At 30.2% G+C, this 26,647-nt stretch overlaps 1 protein-coding gene across 2 annotated transcripts in view; it reads left to right on the top strand.

Annotated features, from left to right (window-relative positions):
* LOC134686269 (potassium voltage-gated channel subfamily KQT member 1-like) overlaps positions 1-26,647 on the top strand; it is a 66,253-nt gene that overhangs the window by 1,575 nt on the left and 38,031 nt on the right. The gene's annotated exons all lie outside the window — the stretch shown is intronic.

A 26,647-nucleotide genomic window follows, 5' to 3' on the forward strand; every position in this document is an offset into this window, starting at 1 on the left:
AGAGCTTCATTTTATATTCTGAACCAGGTAGTCAAAACTCCCGAATACTGGACACCTTTATTCACAATATCAGGCGAACATGGCTTGAAATCAGAAGAATTTGATATAGCTTGAAAATCTTAAATGAAGTATTCTGGTCACATAATAATCATTTGTTATACATTCGTTTGATGTGTTTGAGCTTTGATTTTGCCGTTTGATAAGGAAATTTAAACTTTAAATTTGTCTTCGGACTTTATTTTAGTTATTTTACCTTAAAATACAAGGACATACTTATTAACATAAATCGCTTGCCATCAGTGTTCTACATTACCTTCTATAATTGATATCTAATAAAGCATCTAAATACGCATTGTATGGTTAATGCAAGATTAGCAAAGGAGAACTCGTAATTATGAAGATAAAACAAATTATACATACAGTGAAATAAGTTTTAAGAGGCTTCTTAATGGAAAGCAAAATAACAGTGGTCTTTTATGTCCACCTCAATGTTTATGATGTTTTGTTGTTTTCCTCTTATAGTTGGTGTATTTCTTTCTGTTTTGTTTTGTTACCCGGATTTCTTTTGTATCAATTGATTTATGACTTTCGAACAGCTACTGTTGCCTTTACTCAAAATACAGGATGTAAATGCATGTCAGGTTCAATCAGTATAAAATGTACTACAGTTGGACACACAATGAGTGGTCTTTTATAACAAATGTGCATGCAACAGGAGGTCGCTTTAAAAAGGTTTGATTGAATTTATATGAAACATAATAATAATCATGTGAATTAATATGAAAACAGTATTTAATGATTTTTTTATTTCCTCATATTACATTTCTAAGCCTTCTCGTTCTTTTGTTCATCCTTTTGAATGCAACTGCTTTGTGTTATTTTCAATGCCTGAACATATACATCTCTGGTATAATAGACTTTGTATGTTATCAAAAACAATCCACCAGGAAGAATCGTTTTAAATGTCACTGCTTACAGATTCAAATACGCCAGGAAAATATAAAGCGTTTGCTCATCGGAACATGAAAGCTTAAATCATACAGTTTTCGCATATGGAATATGGAATAAAAAAAATGTTCTTGTGCATGCTGTTAATGTATAAGCATTAAAACAATTATCATATCTGAAACGATAACTTGTTTCCAATATTAAAAAAAAAAGTATGGAAACCTGATTTTTTTCTAGACCAACACACGGCGTCAGATTTCCACCTGTTAACACTCAAACTTACAGTCAACTAGTGGAACACATGTCACTCTGATTAAACACATTATTATTACGATAAGTAGCTAATAACATTTCTAAATATGTAATATTACCCAGCCTGTGATCGAATCTACGACCTCCTTTATGTTACCTGGAAGCCAAATAAGAAGTTGTTTGAAAACAGATTCTTGATCAATGGATGTAACATCAAATTACTAGGAGTAAGGATTATATTATTTATAATTACTGACCAGCTAATTGCATCTTCCGATAATTACCAGCAATATAAAAGTGTTGGTATTTTTTTACAATCAATGCATTAATGTACATTTATGAAACCCATTAAATCTGTCAATCTTCAATTAGAGAATAATACCGTTAGACGGCATTGAATTGTTAAGGCTTTTTATGTTCACATCTATTTTTTTATTTCTTGATGATTTTTCACGACATTCAGGAAGGTATACCTTCACTATGAATAATCAATGCTGAAAATGTACCTTTTAACATTTGCCCCTATTATAACTGAAAACCAATTTGATTTTGTTCATTACATTGAAATTGAAAGTTCAATACCTGCGAAAAATTATATACCAGATCTATTATAATGAGTCTGTATTTACGGCAATGAAATATCTCTAGTCTCTGGGGAAAACTTGGTACAACCTCGATTGTAATGTGTCACAAGTACGGATAAATATGTGTTATAAAAGCATGGAATCGTTTTGGAAATGTAGTTTTGTTATATTCTATTCCTTTTTTATTGTATTTGAAATTTTGAATCAATATCTAATATACACGGTCGATGCCGCAAATGGTGGGCGTTTTGTCTCCGGGGATATATCTAGACTTGTAATAAGCACAGATGTGTTGACATAAATAATCACTGATTCGTACATTATTTGAAAATTTTCATTATTTCAAAGGTTTTATTAATCATAATGTTTGTCTTATCACACCGATATACAATTTTTGCCATATTTAGTAAAGAAGTGACAATGTTTAGATTCATTGTATTTCATCTATCATTTCAACTGTTTTGATTCCAGTGCCACTGATGAATCTCAAGTTAGTTAGACGCTTGGTTTTTATACCAATTTATAAGCATGGTATCTTTGAGGAACTTCAATGTACCTTTTGTACGCTATTTGAACATTATATAAATTGCTGTCGACTAAACAACTAAATTGGATAGTGTAATATTTGCTAATACATATGCACATATTGCTCATAAATAACTTGCAAAGGCAGTGTATGGAGTTGGTTTTTTTTGTCCAATTTCGTTTACCAGATTTCCCCCCGAAAAAGGAATACAACACGAATTGACTTTGAAAATTGTACTGCTCGAAGAAGGTATCTATCCTTAGTGTTGTTATACTGCTCTCTAAATAACATATCATTTTATTGATACTAAAATTAACACGATCACACAAGTTTTGAAGAAAGTGTGTCAGTCAGTATATTAACACAATGGATATAATGATGATACGTTCTTTATTTATTTTGGCGAATAATTTTTCTAAATAAAATGGTTATTGCCTTTTGATTTGGTGGTTTCAAAGTATGAATTTGGCCTCCTAAATGTCTGGATTTGAGCAATACAGACAAACACGTTGTGCACACTTTCAGTGGTTCATAAATGTATCATGTTTTTATTCCTTTATTGATTTTACAGCATACTGGTTCATATCATATTCTCGACCTTGGCTGCAATTATAATTGTACCATTTGTATCTTATTTATTCTTCTTTGCCTATAAAAATTAACATGGGTCAACTATAAAACTGTCTGAATTCGTTTTGTCCGTGTTCATATAAGATTGTTGTGCCTAAACCTATTTTGATCAGATTGTTAATAACAGAATTGTATACGTAGAATAAGATAATAATGAGGAAGGCTTTAGATTTCTACCAGTTACTTCTTTAATGACTCAGTCGGAATAGCAGTTTATTATTTTGTTTAGAACCAAAGCATTGTTATCCCTTCATAAATACTTATAAAACGTCCATTCTTTGAAAATTGCTTTGAGGTTTACGAGATATTCTAGACCATTATAACAATGTTTTCTATTGCTAATTAATGTTTTGATTAACATTCATTTATAAAATGTAAAGATAACAGAAGGTTATCATGCTGTTGGCTATGCATTTAAATTGATCAAGCGGTATTTGTAGACGGTACTGCCTTCCGTTTAGTTGAAGAATATAATAAGTGTTAAGGCAGTACTGTAAATAATATAATATTAAACCAATATTGAAATAAACAGTGAGGGTATCACCAGCTAGTAGTCAGCACTTTTTGTGCTGACATGATTATCATTGATATGGTTATATTTATGAATTAACTGTTTACAAAATTTTGATTTTTTTAAATACAAAGGCTTTTCTACCTCAGGCATAGATTGCATTAGCTGTATTTGGCAAAATTTTGAGGTATGTTGGTTCTCAATGCTCTTTAACCTCGTAGTTTATTTGGTCTTTTTAACTCTTTAGATTCAAGCGTCACTGATGAGTCTTTAGTAGACGAAACGCGCGTCTGGCGTACATTATATATACAAAATTTAGTCCTGGTATCTATGATGAGTTTATTTGGTATCAATGTAGTGAAATAGCACTGACAAATAAGTACTGAAAAAATCAAAACTGATACAGTAATGTAAAGAACTATTTTGAAACAGTACTGTAAAATAACAGATCAAATTCATATGAAATTTTAAAGAATTTGTATGATTTAGTTATGCAGTAAAGATTTAGTTTGAGGTAGAAGTAAACAAGCCAAGGCTCCGTGTTGAAGGCCGTACTTTAACCTATAATGGTTTAATTTTTAAATTGTTGTTTGGATGGAGAGTTGTCTCATTGGCACTCACACAACATCTTCCTATATCTAAGTATATTATAAGTTAATTTCTTGCAGTTTTTCGGGATAACGTGTCACTACCATCATATTTCTTCAACACTCCCAATTTTTGTAGAATAAAAAAATCTTATTTATTTTTGAAAGTTGTACAGTAATAATGAAGTCGCCTAAATTTCTAAAGTTTCTTTTTTGTAATCATAGTCGTTTCTTATATGTGATATAAAAAAGTAAAATCACAAAAACAAACTGAATTTCAAGAAAATCAATGCGCGGAATATTTTAATAGATCTTTAAGGATGAATTTCGCAAAAACAAAACATTAACGTGCGTCATAATAAGCCTGTTACAACTGCATATGATTTGAAATGTCAGAAAAGTATTAATCCGAATTAATGTTTCTAAATACTTTGTTTCTAAATGGTTCATTTTAATCAGAGTTCAGAAGTTGTTAGGCAGTTAGCCTGCAGTCGATTCGTATTTATTATAACAAATATAAATGCCCTGAAAATGTAAATAACAGATGGCAAAGTGTTTAAAAAGGTCCGTTTCTGTGTGTGTTGCGTTTCGGTGTTGTGTCGTTGTTCTCCTCTTATATTTAATGCGTTTCCCTCGTTTTTAGTTTGTTACCCCGATTTTGTTTTTTGTCCATGGGTTTATGAGTTTTGAACAGCGGTATACTACTGTTGCCTTTATGTAAATTTGTGTGTAACAATTGTTAAATTGTGAAAACGGTGCCATTCGACGGTATTTGTTTTCGTCATTTTCATTTTTTCAAACGGCATTATTAGTTTTATGAATAATGATATCGTCCGCCAAGACTTTATCGTTATAAGTGCATGAAATCGTACGCAAAATGAAACATGACACTACTTTTGATATCGGTTCAAATCAAGTTTTCTGGTTTTGTTCCAAACTACTTACTAGTGATGCCAAATCTTAAACATGTCGACAGCAGCGGTACCTACATACTTAGTTATTCTCGTGACTAGCAGTATTTGTATCATGGGAGTTTTATTCATATCTTTGGTTTTCAGTTTCAATACTTTTACAATGATGAATTGCTTAGTTTATATCGACCACAGAATTAAACAATGGTAAAGCTTACATATCCACTGTCTTGTTTCATATCAATGATAATGCGGCATGGATTTAAATGAAGGAGTCCGACAACCCTTTTGTTGAGAGTACCTTTAACCCCTCTTTTAAAAGATGTGACTAAGATGATTAAATTTTCAAATACACGATTTTGTAACAGTCATATTTCCCTACAGTTTTTATACGTTGGTAAACGTTTTCAACACATGCCTCTTTGAAGTTCAAATATCAGTTGATCCTTATTGATTCCACAGGGTTTCAGAAATAGAGTTCAGGTGTTTGCTTCTTAATATTTATCATTGTTTGAATACAAATCTTAATTTTCTACATATTGTTTAGCATTTTTATTATATGATTCCAAATTAACAATACAATTTATAATTTATGATAAGTTGAAGCTTCGTTTTGAATAATTTGTGCAAATAATACAGCACTTCCAAACAAACAGTATCGTTCATCAAACAGTTAACATAATGTGATTATGTGAATCTATAGGTTTGATGACAACACAAATGCCATATAATGGGACAATCGAAGGTCATTGGTATATTTACATAAGAAAAAGTCAATTATACAATTGCAGTGTGGAAGATTAGTAAGGTCTGTCTCATAGTTGTAGATCGGATAAGTAACTGTATAAGCACACTGCTATTGCAAGGAATTACATTGAAAATGCTTTAAACCAAATCGATTGTGTTTATATATCATATGTAATTCGATGTATCTCAGAATATATGGGTTCATTTTCCCCGTCAGCGTTTTATATTGTCTAAGAAGCTCGAATACTAATTATATTATACTGAACTGTTGTGTACTGATTTCAAGGTTTATTATGATTATGATATAACTTTTTGTTCACAAGGTACTAACAATTGATATGAAAATACCGAACTCAAAGGCAAGCTTAAAAAGGGGGGTTTTCATAAGCATAACTAACATAACAAACGCTATCGGTCAATATTTCTCATTTTTTTAACTTGGTACATGCATTTTTGGAAGAAAATGCTACTAATTATGGACTCAATACCATTTATCAAATTGATCATCTTATTTCACTCCAGTTTATTATGTTGATATATAGGTGTAAAAAGATAGTTTACAGAGCAGCAGGCCTAGGGCTTTTCAACCAATATTTTGTATTTGTTTATCGTGGTAGTGGTATGCTGTCTTGGTGTAATACAATATGACATATGTTATGTTGAAATATCTATAACCCTCCTTAGATTACATTCAATTTAACAGTGAATTGATAAGCGATATTTTTGTTTCCTTAGGAAAACTATGCATGTATTGAGGAATGTTTTTACAAGCGATTCACTTCGTTTTCGCATTAATGTTGGTAAATAGTTTGTGTAATGTGCTGCATCTTTTGTAACGTTCGGAGGACGTGTTTTTCAACAGACTGTCGGCATTCCAATGGGAACAAACTGTGCCCCTCTACTTGCCGACTTCTTTCTTTATTATAATGAGGTTGACTTCATGCAGGAACTTCTTAGGAAGAAAGATAAGAAGTTAGCAATATCCTTTAACTCTTCTTTCCGCTATGTAGATGATGTTCTTTCACTAAACAATTCAAAATTTGGTGACTATGTGGAACGCATCTATCTCATCGAACTGGAGATAAAGGATAATACAGATAGAGTTAAGTCGGTCTTTTACCTGACTAACATCTAGAAATTGACAATGAGGGTAGGTTGAAAACAAAACTTTACGACAAAAGAGTTGTTTTCAGCTTTCCAATTGTAAACTTTCCATTTCTAAGTAGCAGCACCTGCATACGGAGTATATATCTCCCAATTGATACGATATTCCCGTTCTTGCAGTTCATATCATGATTTTCTTGATAGAGGGTTGCTGCTGACAAGAAAGCTATTAAACCAAGAGTTCCAAATGGTGAAGTTGAAATCATCCCTTCGTAAATTTTACGGACGCCATCACGAGTTGGTTGACCGTTATGGAATAACTGTTTCACAAATGATATCGGATATGTTCCTTACGTCGTAACTACAATCCCCTTCCCTTTCATGAATGTGACCTACCGAATTAGACTATTTACCGGATTTGTAATTACATGAGCAACACGATGGGTGCTACATGTGGAGCAGGATCTGCTTACCCTTCCGGAGTACCTGAGATCACCGCTATTTTTTGGAGGGGTTTGTGTTGTTTATTCTTTAGTTTTCTATGTTGTGTCATGTGTAATATTGTTTTTCTGTTTGTCTTTTTCATTTTTAGCCATGGCGTTGTTGGTTTGTTTTGGATTTATGAGTTTGACTGTCCCTTTTGTATCTTTCATCCCTCTTTTGAAAATGTTTTCTTAACATTTTATTAAAAAGACAATAACTTGGATATTCAAATAAACTACATGAAGTTAATCTAGATATGATATTAGATTTTGCAGTACATTCTGCACGATAAGTCTAAGATTCAACGCTGGAAGTTTTTAAATTGCATTTATGTACTATATATATATGTTTCGTTTATGCGATATAGACCAGATAAAGAGTTGCAATTTAATGACAAATATAATTAATGTGATAAAACTGACAAAAATAACATCGACCACGCTAGATAATGTTATAGGATAGTTGAATATACCAAATTAGAAAATGTTTCACACTTAATTTTATTTTTGGATTTTTGAGTTAAATTTCTGTATCACCAGGGGTGAAGCTTTCATATTATAAGAATTTTATTTCGTAGATCTTATTATATTCCACGACAATTATGTTTATTTTGACAAACTGGTTATATTAATTGCTTTAATACTGACGTGAACAAAAACAAAAAATAAAAATAAAGACAAAGACCAACTGCAAATACGTTATAATAGTAAACATATAATTTTTTATTCGGTTTTCTTGATGGAAATATAGTCTATGTTTAAATGGACTGTCAATCTGGTTTTATGAAGTAAGGTTCGTTCCGTATAAAATCTAGGTTACAAGATAGTCAACCCAACTAGTAATGTTATATATATATGCATCGACTTGACAAATACAAACACTTGCATTTAAAGCAGAGTTTACACATTTTTGTCAATTTCAATTAAATTACCACCCAGATATGCAAATGTGGAGGCTTAGTATTAACTAGGAATTGATGCAAAATATCTTATTTCAATGCCAGGACAACATTGCGTCGATGATATGTCAGTTTTTATAAGGAAAAAAACCGAATCATTAACGATATCATCTATCCTTTTCTTTACATTGGCTGAATCTTAGTGGTTTATCAATCGCTCGTTTTTAGTGTTTCAATGACTAACCTTTGATACTAAATTTCAATATTTTATTTTAAGTTTATTCCAATTCAAGTAAAAAATAAATATAAGCTTTAACATTCAATAAAGACAATATTTTTACTTATGTGTTCTTATGCAATATTCAAAATATTATAAAAAGTCACATCTCTTGGTATACATCTTCATTTATGACAAGCATCGTCATGATTCTGTGTAACCAACATATCAGATATTTTCATTTGTTAGTCAAATGTGTTCATTTTGAAATATTTTAAAGATATAAAGCTCTATAAATCTTATTAAATAATCGTTGATTTTCCTCAAGTGAATACGATATTTTTATAATTTATAAGGAAATGATAAAAATAAACTGTACATGGAAATTCCATTTGGAAACAGAATAATACTTTGAAATTCATGTCATTTTGTATGACACAAATGACAGATAAGTTGTATAGATAGACTCGTCAACTCTTACAACTAAGGATATTTTTTTTCATATAAATATTTCTGAATTAAAGACTTTAATAGCTGATAATAATATGCACATTTGTAAAGCACAAATACAGAATGATAATATTATATATTGAACTTTGGATTAAACAAGACAACTGAAACTATTGTTTCAAGCTTGTAAATCAAAGATTACAAAAAAAAAATCGTTAAGATAATTTGTATGTTTCCGAATATGAAATGACTATTTGAGCAGTTAATGTCGAAAATTGGTGATACAGTGTATAATCTTGGATCTTAATATAAGTTTATTTGTCGTCGAACATTAAAATGAGAAACGTTATAATATTGTTCGTTTCTCTTTGTGTTGCATTTTAACGTTGAGTCGTTTGTGTTTTCTCTTATTTTTGAGATATTGAGATAAGACGTGGCACGGTACTTGTCTATCCCAAATTCATGTATTTGGTTTTCGTGTTACATTTGTTATTCTCGTGGTGTTTTGTCTGATGATTGGTCTGTTTCTGTGTGTGTTGCGTTTCGATGTTGTGTCTTTGTTCTCCTCTTATATTTAATGCGTTTCGCTCGGTTTTGGTTTGTTACCCCGATTTTGTTTTTTGTCCATGGATTTATGAGTTTTGAACAGCGGTATACTACTGTTGCCTTTATTTAACCTGACAATTATGACAAGCCCTTTCGTTAGTATAAAGAGTGTGACACTTGACTTTGGACGCAAAGTCATCTTTATTATACACTGATCATGTGGCAGGTTGTCTCAAATAGGACAAATTCAGTAGAAGTTTTTAAATCTATTAACCCTGTTCAGTTGTCTTTATCTAGTAATAAAACTGTGTTATCAAAATTCACCTTTAGCTTTAGTCGATCAATGTTGATAACAATAGTTATTATGACAAGAGCATGTCAATCCCAATTAGTAAAGATTACAGATAAAAACCGTTACACGCGATGTGTTTATATGTGGTCACAAAGAATTCATGGTCATTCGAATTGTAAAAAAGGAATATTTAATCAGTCGTTATAAGTTACATAAAGCGATAATAGGAAGTTATGTCATGTTTGGCTTGGAGTCAATATTCCAATCTATATTATGATCATGAAGTTATTACAGATTTATATGATATTACAAATTGCAAAGTGCATGATCGTAAATCAAACCACTTGTTGAGACACAGATAATTGTGCTTTGTTTTATATGGGAGTCATTTACTATCTCATAAGTATATAAAAAAAGAATCTGTTTTTACAATGCAGAGGGGGATTGATGAGAAAACAATGAGAGGGTTTGTTTGATTTCTTTCCTTAGATTTTTCTGTACCATTTGTTTCTGATGCTTGAACAGAAATAAAATAAAAGGCAAAATAAAATACGAATTTGCAGACATTTAGGATTAAATTCCTAGAGGTTTAGCAATGTTAGGAACACGGTTATTATATAATTGGCGTTCTGACATACTTTTTTTGTATGGTGTATGATAGGACCATTTTCTTGATCGTCCTTTTTCTATGCATTTTTGATAGTTAAGTACGATAACGCTAAAAGTAAAAATCATTTAACTGCACCAGATCCGCATTTATACAACTCATATCTCTGCAGTTATGCTTAAGACTGAATATCAAATTTTATAAAAAGATAATGTGCATGCCAAAACCAAAGTAGAAGTTTCGGGTGGTTACCCGTAGGGTAAATATATGTTTGTTTCAACGCAAAAAGTTTTAGAATTCTGTTTTGTTTTCTTCTTGTAATGTTTGTTCGTGTTAAATCTAACTTAGAAAATATTCAATACCATTGTTATATACATGGTATACTGACTTTAAAAACACTTATTTTTGAAGTAGCTTCTACAAGTTTATGTAAGTCTAGATTGAATAGTCCATTTACCAATGACCGGGTTGATTCTGTTATTACACACTTTTTAAATAAATTACTTCCCTTTGTCAATCCTAGACATGTTCTATGCAGGACAAAATTGCCTTTTGCCAATGCAAAGCATGATAAGTTGAAAGTGATGTTTCGGCGGGTTATCTAATTTATCATGAAAAATAACTTCTGGTGACAAAAGTATTTAGCTAAACAAATAAAATAATGTAATTAAAAGATTTAAAAACCCTAAAGGTTACTCACATTAATCACAGTTAAATTTGTTTTTTTTTCTCCTAGCTTTCCATTATCATTTCCGTCATAATGAAAACAACAAAAAATATATGGTGAATTACGGAAATAGGCAAATACACTATTCATGCTATGCAGAAAATGCAAATGAGAAGGTATCTTATTAAATTCCATTCCTTACATCATGTTTCATGGTAAATGCGAGAACCACATGGTTGGTGATAATCAAAAGTAATAACGACCTCTAACGACCTCCAATACGGCAAATGGTAATCAGTTAAAGTCATACTTAATGCAATACAAGATTAAGACTCACTGCTTTAAAATTAATTGAACAGCTTCAATTAAAAAAACGAATTTCAAATTACTCATAAAGTTATATAATTTTCAATCTTTATCAAACTTATAAACCTAATAAGCAATCTATGCAATACAAGGAAACAGACAGTGCAATGATGTGTATCTGTCAAGTTTAATTTTAATATCAAAATTGATAAGGAGTATAATTGCTAAAAAAATATTTCATAATATTTCCAATGAATGAACACGTTTAAAAAGAGATCGTTTGTAATATTGTTGTTATTCAACTCAAAGTGAAAATCGCATTCCAAATAAAAACCGACTTTACCATGGCAAAACCGAAAACAAACTACGATAAGACAAGCACAGAACCCCCAAATAGAACCAGCTTATGAATCGTATAACCTAATCAGTGTATAGTAGACAAATGCTAGTATGTGATATTGTAAATATTTATCAAGTAGCTTTATTTTTAGGAAGGATACAGAGAAAAATAAAATAACAACTTATGCTCCTCAAGCATGTTATAAATTGTTTATCTTAGTCCAAAAACTGTTTATGACTGCTAGTTAGAAAGATACACAATGATCTTCAATTGGAAATTGTTCATCATAAACAGTTTATTAACTATAAACGGAAACTTGACAATTTGTTAAGCTTGTGTTAAATCGAATGTGTATATTTACACGTGGGTATTTGTTATACAGCAGTAATGAAATTGTTAATAGTTCATAATTGGTTTCAAATTTGAAACAAACATAACAAAAAAAGCACTACCAAAGACATTTTGAAAAAGGTAAATATTAGTATATCGATAGCTTCAAATTTGAGATAAAATTTTACATTTTAACCACTCAACATATTTTAAAGACATTTTCAAATATAAACTATAAACTATTGGAATCAAAACATAAAATGAATCAAAATAAATTAATGAAAGTGAAAAAAAACATCATATTTTTCAGATTGTAAGTCTGAAATATACTGATTATCAATGTATAGATGTAGGAATCCAATTGGTATTTGCTGCTGCTTTTTAAAACATATAGAAGCTGAATCCTAACACTTTATAACTGTTTGTTAAAAGCATAATAACACAAAAAAAATGTACTCCGAGAAAAAACAAAACGGTAAGTTGGCATCCAATGACATAATCAAAAGATCAAACACACCAAACGAATGGATAACATCTGTCATATTCCTGACTTGGTAGACATATTATATTACATGTCATACGAGAAAACCAGATTTAGTAACATAAATCACTAAGGATTTCAAAAACTATCAGTAAAATTTTAACATAAATAACAAACAAAGAAGAACCTCCTTGCACTTTAGTTTAAATTTTAGAGTTAATTAGCTTCTAAGCAATTTCATGATCATCAATAACATGTCAATCATCTTGGTTGGTTATAATACGGTCTGGTGGATTAAACGAAACTATATAAAAACGAATGTCGTTGAAAGTAATGAATGATTAAAAGAAGCAATGTTCTAAAATTACTGTCAAACACCATATGTCAACATTAATTACTAGAGGGAAAAGTTCCCGTAACAATTTGTTCTTTTCTTTTTAATGTAAGCCTTAGGTCTGTAATATATATTTTTTAAACAAGTTTGAAATATTAGAAGTTGTCTTTCATCTGTGAGATAATTTCACTGAGACTGATTCTGCAATGTGAATAATTCATGCTTATATAAAAAAAAACAATATTGATAATTTTTTTTATCAAATTTAGAAGTTCGACATCACTATCATAGTTTCGACCAATAGTTATTTATAGTCTGTGTTAAAATTGGTATATAATGGCATTACTTCTTTCTATTAAGTGACAAACAAATAATCGCAGATCATCATATATGTATCAGATATAATTTATATGTAACCAATCTAAGATTCATTAAATATAACGGAAAAACCTTAAAAGATCTAATTAATAAATCGAAATATGTAACAGAAAAAAGTAATAAAAGGAGATATGATATGATATGATATCCAATACGACAATATACAAGAAACCAAATGACACAGAAATTATCAGCTGCATGTCCCCTCGGCCTTCAACAATGAACAATGTATGTACCACGTATATGTATATACATATTACAAGAATGCAATATTTACGACATAAACACTATAGCTTTTTACTCGTAGAATAATATAAACGACGAAATGTATTGTGAAATTAATAAACGAACTATTGATACAAATATATCAAAAGTCGCCCTATTTTTTTCAATCCAATGAACTGTAATAGTAACTCATTAGAATAAAGTAGCAATTGTATTTAAACTTATTGTTTTAGAGCACATTTTAATTTCATTTTATCATGTATGAAGAGGAGCAATAAACGAATCGGCATTAATTTTGTAAGCGTTATGTTTACAATCCAAGTACTTGATTACTGTAGAACGAGAAGTTTGGTGTAAACGATTTAACCTTACCCTATCAATTGCAGTTCATCTGATAAGAACATCTTTAACATGATTAATGTGCAACGTTAGCTTCAATTAAAGAAAAAACATATTATGTAATAACGATTAAGTTAAAATTCACCTATATCATGTATATAGATAACGTTGTAGGCATCACATATCAGGGTAATCTGCCAACTTTGGAAGTTATTTATTCCCTATAAAGGTACAACTAAATGTTATACATATTCATGGTATTGTCGATATATCGTTGACAGTCTGGATTGATTTAAAATGTAACCTACTGTTTGGATACATGTGCTTTTTAAATTTTTTACCATTACAATAAGAAAAAAATAGTTGTAGGATGATATATTTAGGATTATCTAGTGTTTTTCGAAAAAACAAACAAAAACAGTAATATACGTAATAGTTTAGCCCCATAATTGCATACGGACTAGATTTAGTTATGGTTACCAATGGTATTTAACTCGCTCTCCGTATTCTTTAACCAAAATGAGCGAGATATTAACTGAACTATTTTGCTCACAACAAACACTAACTAATTATGTACTTCAAAGTCAAAAATATATCCATGCATCACGTGCTCTTTAACGTTTTTGATGAGTTTGATTTAGCATTACTTTGTAGGAGACAAAGGAACCAGAAGTCTTCCTAGCCTAAAAGGGAGAATATAGAAACTTAAAAATAAAAAGTAAAAAAAAACACATTAATTTGCAATGCAGATAAAGATTCCATCTTTCTGTAAAAATGTTAATCGACTGATATGTATTGAACGTACATCAAACAGAAACCAATCAGTTATATCTCTAATTACATGATTTAGGAATTACAGAACTAATTTAAATAAATGTAAGCATCCACGCGATGGCTATAATGCAGGTATTTTTGGTACATTTTCTTCTGTGATTGTATTTTCAGTTGATCAATCCTATCTTTTTATAATAAAGTATTCTGCGTGAACAATTTAATGTTACGAGTAAATGTTAAAATGTATACTTCTCCCAAATGACAAAATGAGGCTGTTTTCCGATTGTAATTTAGGGATTTCCAATCTATTAAATCTATCTCTATTTTGAATTGCTCTGAGACACAAATACGCACTCGGACCAATTAGCATTCCATGAAACACTCAATACTATCAATTATAACTAATTTCACAGAATACTGGATAAATTGGCAATTTCTTTCCCATTTGGTTTGTTTAAATTCTATCTATTGTGACCCAGTATTTTGACAAAACCCACTAATTGAGATAGATTGATAATTATCTTCATATTGTTGCGTGAAAGATTGACAATTCACCACCGTTCAATTTGCAATATATCTGATTTAGAATAAAAGGTTAAAACATATTTATATGTTTCCTTGAAATAAGATCTTCGAATTTTGTCATTGCTAAGGAACCTTCCGTTTACAGTTTGGTGATTTCATGATTTAACTTTATACCACATTTCCTTTTTGATATCAGTTTTGTCTTCAATAAACATATGTTCTATAACACTTGTCCCAGGTTAGGGTTGGCGCCACTATTCCAATTTAACCCTGTCACTCTATATGTGCCACAGTGTCAATCCCTGTAATTCAGCGCTTGTCGTTTGTTAATGTGTAAAATATTTGTTTTTCGTTCATTATTTTTGAATATATTAGGTCTTTAGTTGTCTCGTTTGAATTGTTTTAAATTTGTCACTTCGAGGCCTTTTATAGCTGACGATACGATATGGACTTTGTTCATTGATCAAAGATGAACGGTGACATAAAGTTGTTAATTTTCTGTGTCATTCAGTCTTTCGTAAAGAGTTGTCTTATTGACAATCATACAACATATATCTATTTGTATACGTACATTTCAGTGGTTTTGCTACATCAACACATAGGGGGTTGTGATGTCAAAACAATCTTTTCCGAATTCTTGGTCTAGTTTCATTATTTACTGTCTATTTTTTCTACTTCAGGAAATTTTTTCACGACGTAAAACGTTAGTAAAGTACTTTCTTCCAAATACTTATTCAGTAATTGATAATCATTTGATTAATCATTGTCAAAAGGTGGAGTATGTTCTGGTGACCTTTCCGGAACACTTGTTATAACCCCCAGAGTTTGCTGGGATTAATTTTGCTCACCGTTTGGTTTTCTATGTTGTTTTATGAACTATTCTTAGTCTGTTTTTTTGTTTTCTTTTTAACCATGACATCAGTTTATTCCAGTTTAAAAGTCCTTTTGATATCCTTCGCCTCTTTTAAACTTTAACCAAAATAAAACATATACAATCAGAACATTGTTTATCAAAAAGTTAACATATCATAAAATGATTAAACTTAGTCAATTGACAAACAGCTAAAATACAATGCATTTGCTGGATGATATCGTGTTTATATTATGGTACCTTTTTCTATATTTTTTGTTTTAATATCTATTTATGCAATGAACTATAGCTAGTTAAATAATGCTTTATTTTTCTATTTTATAAATGTATTCAAGAGAAGAATTCATAAATACATTGCAATAGTGTTTGAATCTTTTGTTACTTTTAACACATTCAATCATCAAAAAATAATACCATACAAACTGACACGCTATGGCACATGTGCTCATAGGATGACAAGACACCCTTTCCGAGTGGATAAATTCTAAATACGAGCAAAAAACGTTTTTATTTTCTCCCAAATTCTAAGTGTCTGGTGATGAAGCAGCAAATGTAATTGTTTTAGTCTTTGGTTTGACTCAACTTTGTCCCGATTGAACAATTGACATCTCTTGCTTAAATCTATTCTTTTAACCAGTTAGTGTTTTTAATAATCGAAATGAGATTGACAATTAAATTTTGAAGTGCAGTCATAGATGAAAACAACAAACAATTTTAGTAGTCTATTACAGCTGGTGTCCCTTCTATTTAATATTTAACAACAGTATACCAATATAATATAAAAATATTCGAGATAGAACACAAAAATATCAAGGAGGTGATGCAATGCATATGAGAAACAAACGACTTCATGTATTTCACCAAGAACACAGAACACTTAAGACAAGCAAAATACACCAGGGTGAATGTATGCGCTTTTGACATTATTCGCTGGAGTCACCATCCCTATCAATACGAATTTTATATGTCAAAGTGACGAAAGTGGTACGATAAATAGAACATATGGGGTCATTAATGACACGATTTGATGGGAAACCAAGACATTTGAAAAAACATTTTAATAAAAAGAAAAACGCATTCTTATGTATAACTGTTGAATTGTTAGAAACAAAATCGATCTAAGGAAATCAGTTGAAATCTGCTATAAAATCACATGATAAGACGACCCGAAAAGATTTATGTAACTACTATATAATTAGTCTGACTTGAGACATTTCCTAATAGAAAGTATTTAATCAACAGGCTGACAATTAGTGTCGGTATCTAAAACGCTTATGTCTTTGTGGTCATTTGAAAAATGACAGGTGATAGATTTTGTGTAGCCAATTATATTTATATTATATATACAAGTGCAATAACATGTCATATCTTTCTTTATTTTCCCACCACATGCGTTCCTCTATAAACCAGAGAGCTGTAAAGGTATTGGTAAAACGTTACTTTCATCTTTGTTTTATATATGCATCATTGCAACAAATCGTGTGCTAGCTTGGAAATTAAAATGTTGTGAATAGGACTACGGTGAATTCAGATTTTAAAAAAGAATACAAAACTTACAATCATTGAATCTTTTGTGGTTTGCTCAGTTACTTCAGCACATGCGTCGTGTTTTATATGAATTCTTTGTTAATGCTTTTGTTTCTAACAACCCGAGTTTTGAAAGTTGTAACAATTTTTTCAATATCATAGACCAACACCCATTTTCTTAACCAGGCATATCAATTAAATTGGTTTTCATACAGATGCCCTGTAACGGCTTTATATTTTTTGCGCTAATGTTATAAAGCAAAAAATAGTAAAATTATTTTGTTAAACAATTTTCTACAAAAACATATCAACCATACAGGAGATTTATTTATTTATTTTATTTTATTCAAATCTGCAATTATATCAGACAAATATTTTGAGAAAAGATTGACGACCAGGAAAATACATGAATTTTTATTCACACTGTTTTTGGTGATAATGTATCCCGAATAACAACCAAACCTATAAGTAGCATTTCAACGGTCTTTTCTTCGATCGTTATGAATTGTATTTAATTTCTAAAATAATTTTTTTTTCAGCCTGTCTTTAAATTCCGTAGTTTCCATTAGCAGTGTCAAGCATGCTGCGCTCATTATATTTAGCTCAAAATAAAAACATATTTATTTGACAGCTATTTGTTGCATTATCTTTTATAATTCTTTAAGATGCCTTTATCATCAGTGCAATAAAATGTCATACCTTACTTTATTTTCCATAAACATGTGTAAAAGCATATACCTTGGAGCTGTAAAGATATTGGTATAATGTTTATGTCATTATATATCTTTCTTAGTAGAAATTTTTGTTCTACTTAAAACCAGACGAAATAATTAAAAAAAATCTTAAAGTGATTTCTATGAAATCTGATTTTTTTTAAAACTGTACATATAAAAACAGCCTTATATCAATTTGTTATATATAGTTACCTGATTCTAAAAATGATTCTATCAGCATGTTAACATAATTTGATATGATTGATTGAAAGATGTCCAGCAGCAAATATACAATACAAATTCGGGACTATAACTTTGTGATATGTCGGTACATTCTTTTGGTGGTTTTTTTTTGTTTCAACCTACATTAATAAAAAGTACTAATAAACTAGTATCATTGTAAATTTATTCAAGAGAAAATGTCCTACATAAAATGGATTTTGTTTGCATTTTGTTGCTTTAAACACACACCTTTGTTAAACGACTTCACTCTAACTCATTTTACTCGCGTAGTCATGTGTTTTTGCATGTAACATTCCCAACGATATATAACCCTTTGCTAACACAGAATTCTGAAAAGTTGACTTAAACAGTAAATTTCAATACTATTTATATAATGAATATATTCTAATGTCCAAGCCTTTAGTTTAACCCAACGTAGGATCAGACCGTTAATATATAATCATTAATGTTATTTAAATAAAATCAAAACCTTTAGGTCTAAAACTAGTTACTGTTTAGACCTGAAAACTGTTAAGATATTGATACTATTACTATCATATAGGTTTTATATTTTCTTCCTGTAAAAAACAATCGTGCTTAAGTTAAGCAGATGAAATAGTTTGAAAACAAAACATTGTTTTATTTGATTCCTGTGAATAAGAGAATAACAAAATGTCCAAAATCGGTTTTCAAAATATCGATTATTTCAAGTTGTAACCAACCATATGATATTTCTAGATGACTTTTAAAATATTCATGTCATTGAAAAAGCTTTTAATTATCTCTTTTTGGTGTAGAAATGCATTTTTTTTGCATTTAAGTTGAAATTTCCTTTTTTACTCATCGGTGACCTACATAGTTTTATTATTTTTTTAAATAAACTGTACTCCAACTAAAGAATTGTAAAAATGTGGCGATTACTGTAAAAAAAATATTATTTAGATATAACCTGTATTTCTGCAATTAGTTCAACAGACAAAATAATACCACAAAAAATGCATGTTTCTTTTCAAGGCAATTTGTCAGGTTGAATATACAGTTACTCCATTTTTTATTTTATATTTCTATTAATTATATGATAAAAATCATTATAGAGAAAAATAGCAAAATCCTATATTTAAAAAAAAATATGAATTTTCCCCTCGAGCCCCCTTAATTAAGTATTTGAACTTACAAAACATTATCAGAAGAACAGTTTAAAAATTGATTTACAAAGAGGAAAATAATTGAATTCTTTTTCAAATCATATTATATTTGGTTCCAATGTTTCCAAAATTACGACAAGAGCTGTCTGATGCTTCATTAGAAGCATTTTAACCGATCTTAATAATTTGAATTTAAGTTTTGAAATCGATTATTTCAAGCTTGTTAATGAAATGACAGTGAATCCATTAGTATTAAGAAACATGCCGCGTTCATTATATTATAGTTCAACAATAAAGATTGTTTTTTACAGTTTTTTGTTGCATTATATTTTAAAAAGCCTTATTAGTTTTATGAAAATGAAAGGAGACGAAAGATTGTTTTCAGTTTTCTTTATAGAACAGAAACCATAGAGATTTTGCAAAATATAAAAGTCTGTTTTCGGATTCTATAACGTTAATAGGTGTTGTGTCAAATGTAATAACATACAATTTAACAATAGTCGTATTCAGAAACCCCTTAAATTCAACAGTAAATGATCGTCTTCTTTATATAGTTTTTGTTCTGAAAAAGACTTATTAGGAAGAACTGGTTCAAACATTAGTTATAATAAAAGTGAGAATATGAGTGGGTAATATTTCAAAGAGACAACAACCCGATCAAAGATCCGAAAACATACGAAGACCACCACAGGGTATTCAAAACAGCGTGAAAGTCTCGCGACCAGAATCTGATAGGTGCAACTGGCACCTAAAGAAAAATGTGCACTAGTTCATTCAAAATGGACATCATACAAAACTCCAAAATAAATGAATGAACTAAAATAAAACCATAGAGATTTTGTATTCTTGTGAAACCAATGTACATTTGAAACCAAAATCAATTAGATAACAATATTGTGTCGACAAAATAATAAAAAACATTTTGCTCTACTAATAAGACAAAAACATGAATATAAAATTGAGAATGGAAATGGGGAACGTGTCAAAGAGACAACAACCCGACCAAATAAAAAATATGTTTATTTATGTATGTACACATGAGTGTATGTATGTATTTTACTGTACATTTCGCATTAGTCAAACTCCGTACAATCATTATGCAGGAGCCGATAGTTCATGTGTTGTCGGTTTATCCCTGTTGGATAGTTGTCTCGTTGTCAACAATACCACAGCTTCTATTTTTATACAGGCAATACATGATCCGTTTTAAACTTTTCAAATACAAACAATCATATCAAAAGAATTGGAACACAAGTCAGTGTCGTGTATTGGTTGACAATATCATAAGGATATCGAATTTATGAAAATAAGTCAAAATAAGTCAATTATCCATCAAAGTTTAAATGAAGTAGATATAACATATTATGAGATATCATACGGCTTTCAATGACGAGAAAAAAATCTGTATAGTTGTCTATAAATACACCCGTCATAAAATTTTGATATAATTCAATTCAGAAAGCTAACGACATAACAAAAAATATTACCCCAAAAAATTAAAGATTTAAAAAAAGAAAGAAAAAAGAAAAGAGATCGATACGAGGCACAAAAACAACCGAATTGAACACATTCCTTTATTATACATGAAACCCTTTTTCTTGATTATATCTATTCCATCTGAACAAATTAATGGAAAATATAGAATGATTCATTTTCTAAGTTCACTGATATCAATTACAACCTTAAGCTTATTAGTTACAGTGTGTCATATCTGAAAAATAAGTTCATATCACTTTTGGCATAAATACTAGGGATTTCTTTTACACCCCTTTAAGACACAAATAAATGTTTTTTTTCATTCCAACCACGACATACTAATTTACTGACTGCTTAAAGAAATATGGATGAGCTTTATTCATGATCTTTTTATAATGATCATAGAAAATAGATGGTTAGCACGATCCTCCAATTCTGCATGTTGTACCATGTGACAGAAATTATAGCGTGGAAGCCCGTATGCCAATTCCTCCTCCCCCATGAGTTGACATGTATAGTTATTCAGAATTTTTCAATAACAGAAGTAAACTATTTCATAAATTTTAATATTTATTTTTTTCAAATGCAGCGACATCAGATAGTTCACATGTGATACCCAAGGCAAATTCAAATCATAATACAATATCAAATGAAATAAACGTTTTAAACAAATTTGGTCACTCTAGAATAATATCAGAAATGCTCAAACATAAATATTTGAAAGCCATCGATCTAAGTACCTAAAACGATATGAGCTATATAAACAAGAGATAATATTGGATTTGTAATACACATATAAATTGTTTTAATGTTTTTACAACAATTAGAACCTAGCATTACTCTAGACGATAACGATGTTTTGTAATTAGAGATTGGTGAATTGTTTCAGTTTTCTGTTGCCGAGAAAAAAGAGATTTACTGTCAATTTGCTTTAATTAAATTCTGGTTCAATCCGACCGGACCCAATTGATTTATTTTATCGTTTGTTTTAATTAAAAGTTGATAGTATCGTCCATAGACTATCTTGATTGTTCGATCTTTTCCAATTTTCTCCACCAGAGTTCATATTAACTGATAAACGAGTATTATTTATATTCTAGTAATTGTTTTATTGAAACAACTCCAAGATGTTTATCTTTCTCTAGTAAAGTGTAGATATTGACAATTCTAAATCCCACTTGACACGTAAGACAATGTGACCGAGACAAATGTAGATGGTTGATTGGATTGAATGTTGATATAGTGAAGTATAAAGATGAACAAGGTCATTTTGTATTTAAAACAATGGTTATATGATTCGTACTTTGTTTGAAGTATGTCAATTCGAAACCAATTCTCAAGATTTCTCACGAAGTCATTAGTTTATTTTGTTTAACTCGGAATGCTCTTGAACAGTGGTTTGTTTCTTTTTGAAGTTACTAAGCAAAACAGGTGAGAAAAAACATTCACTCGTTCGGAGTGACGAATGTTGTACGGGTACGATATAAATGCTATTATCCATGTTTAAGCTCACCGAGAACACATCTTTGCCCATCCTTAATGCATTATAAATGTAATTTGCGGCGTTGTGCTGTACATATCGTAGGTATGCTCAGTTTGCCAATATTGAAATGATTTAAAGACTGATTTAATCTTACCGTTCATATATGAAGAACTAAGGTTCTGACTTACAGTAAAAGTTTACCAGAATTGAATGTTGCTCTTCTGTTTATGCTTGAATTTTTGTCATCTAGCTGTTTAAAAATACAAATCGAGTTTAATACATATGTCACCATCTTCATTTTTAATTTAGTTGTGATGCTCATACTCAATATAAGTCTCCAATCACAAATATTTAGCTCTATTTTAAAAAGATAATCTGTTACTCATTTTTTTTTTATTCTAATATACCTGCTTTTACTACTAAAAAAAATAATATAACTACGCAAACGCAAAGGTATAGCATTTACATTCATTATTATCACTATCATGTCTTTTTACCATTTATAATGTTTTGTTCCGACAAAGACTAAATCTAAGTACAGAAATTAGTTTGAGACAAAAAATCCATTCTAGGGTTTTTTTCTTTGAAATATTTTGCTCCCACTAATGACTTCCTGGTCATAGTCAAGACATACAATAACATTTTCAATTAGTAAAGGCTCTGAATACTTGTTATTAGAGTTAGTAAGCATGGTATGAAACGCCCTTAAAACTGGTCTTATTTACTGTATTGTTTGATGCTATTAAATGTCATTACTTGGTATAAAAGCCATACCACGATGTTTGTAAACTGTGGAGATAATAAATATAACAAGCATAATTCCACAAAGCATATTAAAAGGGTTGATAATTACTATCTCTTTGAATATGCATCCTGGTGTGGCAATACATCAATACTTGCTTGCAAAGGAATTTTTTACTGCTATCGGAGGCCTAAACACTACTGTAACAAATGTTTTCATGAGTTCTTTTAGTGATTAAAACGTTTTAACTGTCGTCACAAATATACGTCCCGTAGATGTCTGCACGTTTGAATCCATAATTTCGTAGCATCTTGGACTACCAGCGTTCATCGATGCTGGTCAATGGTTTTTTTTCTGGAGTGTATTTTTAGTTACAGTGAGATATATATTCACGAATGTCTCGCTCCATTTTTAGTTTATGCAATTCCAATGATTTTTGGGTTTGACCTTGATTTTTATTTTCCTAACGTGATTTATAATATTTGAACATCGTATATCCGTTGTTTCCACTGATTTCTGGACCAAAGATTGTCTTTTTTGTGTGTTTAGTAATGGTGTGTCTAATCTTTTTATACTTTTCATAATGCATAATTGTGTTTGTTTAATGTTAAATTTATCCATTATGTTCACTGATTGGAGTTGCCTTTGCCGTGACGAGACCTTTCGTGTAAGTTTGGAGGGCTATACAGTACAAGAAAGTTATTAACACACTTAAAAATATTTGTATTATTTGCAATCATATTAATCTCCAAATTCAAATTGATTGCAATCTCCATTTTATCCTTCAAAGCCCTAACTCTTTTGATTTTTGTTGCCTTTGGTTTTGTAGACGCTCCTTTCTAGAGTTAGTGAAAAAATTGTGATACAAACCCACAAACGTTTCCATCTAAAACAAAATGTGTTCTCATAAAGTGATTCTTTATTTTACAAAATATCATTCACGCAATATCAATGGCACATACTCCTTGTTTCTGTAGTAAGACCAAATCTACTGCTACTTTCATCCTTGTCAGTATATAACTCAAGAACCTAATATATAAGTCCATCTACATCTGAACAATGCATATAAGAATATTACTATACATGTCAGTGCAAAATGTCTAATTCAACTAATTTGAAAAGGTTTTCGAAAATACCGCATTTCAAATCCATATTACCGGTGACCTTAACATTGTAAATAACACTTCCCTACGAAATGTGTTAACGAAAGGTCCGGAAGATCGTGAGCCTAAATCCATCAATAAGAACTTTTGTTTTAATTTTAATAGATTTTAATGAATATCGCATGTATACCTAGCATACGAATCTCAAGCGTACCTGTTCAAGTGAAATTTGAACATGTTATCTGTGACGTGCCAGCTGGTTAATTAAAGAGTTCGAAATGATCAAATTCCTATTTTGTTTCCTATCATTTGATAAGAACTTAATATTTTGAGATGATATAATTGGACTGTCGTAGAAAAAGCATCCGGGAATATCTTGATACTTGTTATATTGCGGCATATATATGTCAGTGCACAAAGCGTTCAATCAAATAAACATAAAAAAGTTGAATGAATCTTTTCCAGAATTTTAGAACAGAAACATCAATCCTCCCGATGTATCTATCAATAACATTTGTGACATCAAAGAGGCAACAATAAAGCTTGAAAAGCAACCAATTCTCTGTCATGTTAAATTCTCATCAATCAAAATTTTAAAAAAAAGTCATTCTCCTTTGGAAAGGTTGACTGTTCATACAAAACGAAATACATTTTACGTTTTATGTGCTGCTAACTGTTGTGTTTGTTTGTGTTTCAAATCTTTTGCATTGTGTTATCATACATGGAAATCATGGAAAACCAACTTGTTTTTCTCAATTTTAAAATGCCTGCATCAATATCAATAGTTGTGCCTTCAAGTGTGGTAAAAAGGTTTTTTCTCCATTATATTTGGTATTCCAAATTAAATGCAAAGGTACCAGGATTATAATTTAATACGCCAGATGCGCGTTTCGTCTAGATAGGATTCAACAGTGACGCTCAGATCAAATTGGTTATAAACCCATACAAAAACAAGGTTGAAGAGCATTAAGGACACGATTTCAAAGTTTTGTCAGCATGAAATTTATCAAAATTACTATATAATTGATATTCATGTCGACACCGAAGTGCTGACTACTAGGCTGGTAGTAATACTTGACGTGGTTAATCATTGGATGAAAAAGGAACTAATAAATGAAACAACTGATTCTTCTAAAAAATAATTTAATTAACATTATTTCGAAAGAAACAATTATAACATTTAAGTAATGACTATATTTTAACTCGGTACCAAAATAAGCATTCATCCTATCTACCATGAAACACAATAACCCAGTAACATTAGGTTAATAAACAAATATATATGGTATTTCATATTGAAATAATCCACAGCTCAATTATATGTAAAGCTTATGCAGCCGGTTCAAAAGAATCATGCCTGAATAATGTTTCTATCTTATAAAGTAGGCTTTGCTCGAATTATCAACATATTTTAAGTAGAGTTTTAGAATAAAATTATATGGATAAAATGATATGAAGACATCACATGTATAATCTTAAGATTAAATGTTATTTCGTTTATACATAAAAATGCATCTTCAACATTCAATAATATTTCTTAAAGTATGTCAACAAAGTTGTAAACTCCGTCGAAGAGAAGAAACATCATATTTGTGATTATAGGCGTTTTCAGTTAAAAATAACTGTTTTTCGAGAATTCTTACAGTTATTTTAAGCACATTCGTAGAGGGTCAACACAATTATTGTAATACCCTGTTACTGACAACAATTAACTAAAATAATCAAACATCTTCAACACTACATATCTTCCTCCTTCGTAACGTTATATTACTTTAAAGTCGTGCCTACGTTCTACTCCGAACACTGATTCACCACAACTTTGCGACTTTTCTGTCGTAAAGTTTTTTTCATCTATTGTATTTTATTTTGGCCTGTTTTTTTATCAAACGCCACTAGTAGATCTTCTGTAATCGATAATAATGTCTGGTATACCACAATATAAGCGTTATACCATTAGTGAGCTTTGTTTCTTTACTAAAAAATAGTCTGCGCCTCCTTGTTTGGGTACAATTTGATCATTGATGTCAAAGAAATACTAAGCCAACATTTCGTAAAAGGGATTTACATTATCACTTCAAATAGTTACAGAACCCAACACAAGTTGGATGACAAATGACGGAATATAAGTGCGATACATGGACGTGAAGGCTTTCTATGATTATAAAATAAAAAGATTTTAAAAGATTTTGTTTGTTTGTCATTAGACAACTCTCCACAAGAGACCACATTTCACAGAAAATGAAAGTGAGCTCATTTTCATACTTTCTGACAATTAAAAACTGATTCCACCTTTTCAATGATGCTAACCGGGCAACTGCTATGATTTAACTGTTTGAATGTCCCTTTGGTATCTTTCGTCCCTCTTTTATGATT

Source organism: Mytilus trossulus, chromosome 10, assembly GCF_036588685.1.
Source record: "Mytilus trossulus isolate FHL-02 chromosome 10, PNRI_Mtr1.1.1.hap1, whole genome shotgun sequence".
NCBI classification, from domain to species: Eukaryota; Metazoa; Mollusca; class Bivalvia; order Mytilida; family Mytilidae; genus Mytilus; species Mytilus trossulus.